Source organism: Crocodylus porosus, unplaced genomic scaffold, assembly GCF_001723895.1.
Source record: "Crocodylus porosus isolate Cpor-Errol unplaced genomic scaffold, CroPor_comp1, whole genome shotgun sequence".
NCBI classification, from domain to species: Eukaryota; Metazoa; Chordata; order Crocodylia; family Crocodylidae; genus Crocodylus; species Crocodylus porosus.
Window position 1 is genome coordinate 2,425,131 of NW_017728934.1, and position 7,444 is coordinate 2,432,574.

Sequence of the window (7,444 nt, forward strand, 5' to 3'; positions counted from 1 at the left end):
AAGTGTATGGATGAGTTTTCATGAGCCTGAGCTCAGTTTATTATATACATCTGATGAAGCCCACTTATGCTCATGAAAGGTCATACTATACACGTCTGATTTATTTGGTCTATAAGGTGAAGATTTGCACTGCCTTCTTCCTAACTTCAGACTAACACAGATAATTACCACTCCGCTCAAAGATGAAAAGCATACATCAGTACTTGTAAATAGTACAATAGAAACCGTCAGGCAGTATCCCAGTAGGTGCATCTCCATGTGCAATTAATGCAACTAAATAAATTCTGGCGCAGTTTGCACCGGAGTCAAGTGCTCCTGGGCACAGCATCTACACGTGTGCCTGGCACAGCAGTACTTTGAGCCAGGGTGGAGCAGCCCCAGGCTGGCAAGGGGTCAGGGGGTCAGCCCCAGGCTCCAGGCGGTAGCATCAGGAAACAGAGGGGCTGGCTGGGGCACAAGGGTGCTACACTGCATGGCTAGGCAGTAAGCAGCCCCCTCACTTTAGCACTCTTGTGCTCCAACCAGCCCCTGTCACCATCTACACATGTTACAGTGCACATAATTACTCTGCCGTAAGACAGTACTGTCCCTGATGGACAAGTAGATGATGACACTTTACTGCAGAGCTAGTTTATTCTGCAGTAAAGCACACGCATAGATGCACCCACTGATTCATTAATGGCTGTATTCTAGATAAAAATGTTATGAGATCAACAGTGTCTAAGTTTATTTGGACCTGAATTCCATTTCCTTGTTACAAAGGGAAGCCGTCAAGCCATGCATTCATACATTTTTAGGCCAAGAGAGACCATTATGATTGAGTCCTGACTTATTGCTTAACACAGCTTATAGAATTTCACCGAGTGGTCCCTGTATCGAGATCATCACTTCTCCCTGAGCTAAAATAGATCTATTAAATTAGAAAGGTACCCAGTCTTGATCTAAAGATTTCAAATGGTGGGGAATCTACCACATACCTAGGTGAGCTGTTCTAGGTACTAATGACCTTCACTGTTAAAAATGGTGTCTCATTTCCAGCCTAAATTTGTTGAGCTTCAGCTTCTAGCTCTTAAATCTTGTTATGTCTTTGCCTGCTAAATTAACAAGCCATCTACTTTCAGTGATGTAGCTATTTAGAAACAGTGATCAAGTCATCTGTCAACCTTCTCATTAAGGAATGCTGTATGGCATCAATTAAACTCCCAGGGTGAAGACTAAGGAAGCATGTAAAAGCATATTGTGAGGAAACAATTTGGGGGTTTAATCCCAGTTTGGCCATTTGCTCTGCGTGATCTTGGACAAGTCACACTGGCCAATATTTTTGGTAGGATTATGGATTTGGGGGGCCAGATTTGAGACACCTTTGACCTGGTTTTCAGAGCTGCTAAGCGACCCCCCCAGCTGAGAGCTAGTGAGGCAGCCTGTTTCTTGTGGGCATTCATACATATGATTGATTCATGGCTCAAGCAGCAACCAGAGTTCCTGGACTTGTATTCAGTATGCTTAGCAGACGCTGCTACCCAGCACTGAGAAACTGCAGCGCTCTGTCTGGCTCAGTCCGTTCCATTTCAGTGTAGCAGTCACACAACTGAACAGCAATACCTAATCATTCATCTTCCCTAAGGAATGTTAAGCAGCGCAGGAATGGGTGTTTCGGTGCCTGTGCCTTTCTGGATACATTTCACATTGACTCATTAATAGATATAGTCTCCAGACACCGACTAAACACAGGCAGAGCGCACCACGTGGATTGCTAATCATGCTGCAAAGCAAAGGTGATCATTGCTGGAGGGATCTTTAGCTACAGGCAACCTGGTGGTTCCTCTCTCAGTGTCCTAACTACTGGACTCCCCATCTCCCAGGCGCCCAGCTTTTTCACAGATGGCATGCTTTATAAGAGAAAAGGAAATGGCTTAGTGGGTTAAAGACCGCATTGGGAATAATCCACGTTTCTAGGAAATTCAGATTCAAATCCTAGCAACAGAACCTCATTCCTCCAAACACAGCCACACTGAATTTATCACATGGCTCTTTCAAATGAGGACTTATCTGATGTGCAGGGATGACTGTAACCCATCACACTTGACTGAAAGAATAGATTTGCCCATCTTTGACTAAAATTTCCTCTGTCCCCACAGAAATGCTGTGTCAGTTATCTGCTCTCCTCTGCACCAGAAGTGGCTGCATTTTGGTGGTGTGTGTACATTATAAAATGCTTTCACGAGAAGCAAGAACTCCCCATCACTTCATGGCATGATCAGGTTTAAGCCATGAAAAAGAAACAAGTCCCAATCTTTATAAGTAGCATTCTCACCCCCTTCTACTGCGTGCAATACCCGTTCCCACTAGGATATGAATCTGTTCCTAATAATGATGTAGTTGAACTGCTGCTGAATATGCAGTTTAACTGCCCAGTGTAAACAGGGCTGCTAGTTCAGCTGCCCCCTTTGAGGAAGTCTGTGGTCAATCAGAGGTTAATTTCCTAGCGCAGACAAAGTTGCTGCATCTAAGATCTGAAAGTACATCTATAGCAGTGGTATCACTATCCGGACTTTGGTTACTTTTTCTGTAGAATCTGGTAGCTCTGATTATCTATCAAGAAACTTCATAGTCTGGAAGTCTGGGTGGTTCAGCCAACTAGTAATGGGGTATAGAGACTTTCACTTTTAAGTTCCTGGCTTGAATCCAGCTTATCTTGTTATTTCAGAGTCTTGATACAAGGACTGGGTACATCTGCACATTCATTAATGCACCACAATTACTGTGCATTAAGTTTAGTACTTGATTTACCAAGTACTACATCAATTTGCAGTAACCTGTGCTACTGCACCATAGCACCAGCACACAGGTTTTTTGTGACACTTACTGTGCAGTAGCCCAATACTACCGTGTATTAGCATGGTTTTTGCCCAGCATGCTACTGTACAGTGCTATTAGGCTACTGCACAATTAGCATCTCGTGTAGATGTGCCCACTGGGGGCTGGGAACTTCTGGATTGTGTTGCAGGCCTTTTTCTTGGCTCTCCATCTTCAAGGTCCTGCTCCGTTATTTATGATAAAATCAATTTATGCTATTTGTGAAAAGTCCCTAAGAACAACACAGCAAGGGATTCTTGGGGTGTGCCTTTCTATGGCCCTATAAAGCCCTTGAATGGAGATGAGGACCATTGCTCAAGGCTAGATGGATGAAGAGATGGAATCAAACCCTTCACCAATTTGCTGGGTAAGCATAAGCAGGTAATGTGAGAAGAAAAGAAGTCCTCTCCAGGGTGTAGCCTGAACATGATATATCACATATGCTAGTGAATCCACTGTCCCTGTTGTGCCTTGGAAAATGATTGTCCCATATTGCAAGCTACAAACTTGATCCAACCCCTAACCAAGGCAAACAGATAGGTTTTATGTTTTTAACCACTGCCAGCCTTTCACCTTCACCTAATTATGTCCCAGATAGCATAACTTTGGAAGCTGTATTAGTCTCTCCAGTGTTTTCTCTCCTGAACTTCTAGTCTTTGGTTTTGAGGGCTCTGCCAGAGACATAGCAGCTGAAGTTTGTAGCAAGCTACTCTGCATCAGAGTTTATACAATAAAATAGCTTTCCCACACTGAGAACACAGAGTGTTATTATAGGTTTTATGGTCTGGAGGGCACGAAACCTGAAACTTGCTTGTGATGCTCCTTCTCTTCAATATTCATATAAGCCCCAAGACTTTAGACCTATAGCATGGTGCCTTATGTGTTATAACAGCAGTCCCCCACACTGTCCCAGTCCTTGCTCAGCATTTTCCCCTATTTATAGGGGCCTTGCACCATAACAATCAGCTCTGTAAGTTAAAATAACCTATTTAAATATTTTATAAAATTAAAGTGCTTCCAAGTGACACGATAGCAACAGCCTCTACTCAGAACCAAAACCTCAGCTCTAGGTTGCAAAGCAGTAACAAGGAAAGCAGTTTCCTAGCTAGGAAATTCTGTGGCGGATTTCCTGGACAATGTAAATGTGATGCTGATGCTCAGGGTGTGCCTGGGTGCATCAGAAGTGGGGATGTTGGTTATAGCCATGTTGATCTAAGGACATAGGTAGACAAGGTTCTTTGGATAAATGTGATATCTTTTATTAGACCAACTAAACAGTTGGGGGGAAAATATTCCAACTATTTGGTTGGAAGCATGTGACTTCACTTTCCCCTGAGTGTCTTCTGTAGGATTTCACTGTAAATTAGAGCAGCATATGCCGTGTCCCAAGAAGGCCCCTGTTGGAAGGCAAATGACTCAGTCAGTAACTCAACAAAAAAACCTTTATTAAATACTAAGACAGATAGCAGCTTCCCAGTTACTTTAAACAAACACTCTAAAATACTGTAACAAAATGCCAACTATATGGAGGAAAGCGATATTACAGTACTTATTAATGACCATACCCACACAATAATTATAATTTCAAGCATTTAATCAGAACACTTACAGTTGGGCTAGCAAAGGAGATTCTAGCTGTCTTACGCTGCCTGAATCTTGCAGATCAGCTTATCCTAGCAAAGAACTTCTTTCTCTTGCTCCATTTTATACCCCTAGATTTCTCACTGTATCCTAGCTAGAAATTTCACACATATTGGCCTTGCCTTTTCCACACACCAGTGAAAATTCCTTTGCCCATTTGTTCTAGATTTCTCAAAGTTAATGTCCCGTATGCCAGGCTGGCACCATTTTCCCATCCTTCCTTCTAGATGAACATACTTACGACTCGTCATACTTCATTCTGATGACATTAGCCTTTACACAGTTTCAGGTGATCCAGGTGATTGTCTCACTTTCCATTTCTCTCTCAGCTCATGAATTCCTACATTGTTATGCTTGTATCTGAAAAGACATCCCATCACCTATGACGTTACATTTCTCAGTTCCTACAGTCCTCATTTTACCCCAACACTTTGGAGGTGCATCAATAGTAAAGACACCGTTGCCCCACCGTAGGCTGCACCCCATGATGTGCAGTTCGCAATCTAGCTCAGAACTGATACCGGTATTTTCTCCTCCAGAAGGTTTCTATGGATCGTACTGGAGATGCTCTACTTTTGAAAACAGACTCAGTTCAAGCAGACATCTAGAGGGAGGCGGAAAGTCCCAGAGGGGAAGTAGCCTCATGGCAAAAAAGTAACTTATATTTAGCATGAAAAATTCCTTTAAATAATCAACTTCTCTTTTTTGCTTTCTCTGGCAAAAAGTTATAGCCTAACACAAAAAGGGGAGGCATGTTTTGCTGGAGCTTTGATTTTCACTTGTGTCGTCTGGTTTTCTTTACTGATGTCTTGCCTAGTCAACATCCTGGTGATTATGGTTATCTGTTGCCTTCTTCTGGACAGGATCAGAACTGCTCAACTATGGTGCTTATGATACTGAATATTGGCACAGCTAATGACATTTCTCCTTTATCTCATGGAACTTGCACTTTTGGAGCAGATGGATTTGAGTTCTAACGCTACTGAAGCCGTGAAGTGGCAATTGCACACAATAGCGTAACAAATGTTAAGTTCTGGATGGCCACCGTTTTATTAAAAGCTGTGAAGTCTTTCTCTGTTTTCAGCTTAGGTAGTATTATGTATTAGCCTTTGCATTAAAAATACAGTTATTGTCTAAGTTGCACCTACCTTTATTTCCAGAATCCAGCACATATATATACACCATAGGGAAAATAATTCCACTGCTGGGGATGGGAAATTGGTGCTAGATTACCTCAGGCACTTTTTCCATCTCTAATGTGTTTGACAGTGACTACTGCAGGCTATGGCACTTTGCATTTGCAAACAGACCCCTCTTGGACACATCAGGGGGCATACAGGATGTATTACACTGGGTTTGGAAGTGCTAAGTCTCTGCTGAAATGAATCCTTCTGGTTGGATTTATCCATGCCCCTTTGTCACAAATCTGAGATTCAACAAAATAACTCCCTTGTGAAGGCTCCGATGCGTTAGATAAACATCAAGGAGTGGATCTTCCTTTGAAAGTGTCTTCCTGCCTCCACATACAGCTGTCCTCTCACGTGATCGACGCTCACTTGGTAAGTAAAACAGCACAGACCAAAGGCGGTGTTAATTCCTGGTGCAGACATATAGAACTGTTTAGCAGGACGTGGGAGCAAATTGCTTTCTCATCATCATATCTAGCCCTAATTATCACATTTAAGCAAATATTATTGTATTAAAATCAGCATAATTACAATATTCAAAGTATATGTGTGCATGTACGTAGATATCTAAATCTATATGCATATGTATAGCTCTGCGCATATGTATAGATATGCACATATGTATGTACACTTGCATATTTATATACAAACACATAACACGCACATGATACACAAATATATATAAATGTCTGGTGCATTCACAGCTACTGGTTGTGTTGGCATAGTTATGACATTATCATCTCAAGCATTAAAAAACCATGAATGTGCCTATGGTTACACACACACACACAAACATACACACACAAACACCAAGTAGACAAGGTTCTTTGGGTAAATCTGATATATTTTATTAGACCAACTCAAATAGTTGGAAAAATTCTTCTTAGCAAGCTTTCAGGTTTAAATACCCTTTGTCAGGCTGAGGAAGCATCTGCAGTTGGTGTGTGCTCTTCCTGGATAGAATGAATAGGACAGGAAAAGTGCATTTAAAACCAAAAGCTTGCTAAGAATTTTTCCAACTATTTGAGCTGGTCTAATAAAAGATATGAGATTTACCCAAAGAACCTTGTCTGCTCATGTCCTTAGACTAACACAGCTACAACCTACACCCCTATAAACACCAAGGACACTTTCACTGCAGCTGGCAAGAGGAAGCACAAATCACAGCTCTGCACCAGCCTGTTTTTCCTGAACCCCTGGGAGAGATTTAGCCAGCCAGCTAATACCCACCACTGCTGCTTTCCTGATGAATAGGGAGCAAAGGCAGCAGTTTAAATTCCAGGCAGAGGCTTCAGTGAAGCTTGGCTTGTATAAACTATTTCTCTCTATCCCTCAAGTCCCACTTCTCAACCATCTCCACCCATGTCTTTGGGTTGCAATGGAAGAAATGAAGTTGAGACAACTTTCTGCTATGGCAATACCTTTCTTTGATGGACTTTCTATCTCAAGGACATGGCCTCCAAATTTATGTTACCTAAATACAGCAGACCCCTGAATCTGGCTCCCAAAATAGAACCACCAGTGCTAGCTACAAAAATAATTGGGAGCTAAAGGGGAAGTCAAGACCTCTGTCCAGACTTTTTGAGGAAGAATTCTTTAAAATAAGAAAAGGATTAAGTATATTACTTTTATGTTTAGAATTACAACAATGCTTATTGTCTCAGACCTAGAAGAGGCAGAAATACTAACACAGTTGACAACTAGACTGGTGCAGGAGGGTGCTGGCATAATAGTTTCATAGTTTCTAGGGTCGGAAGGGA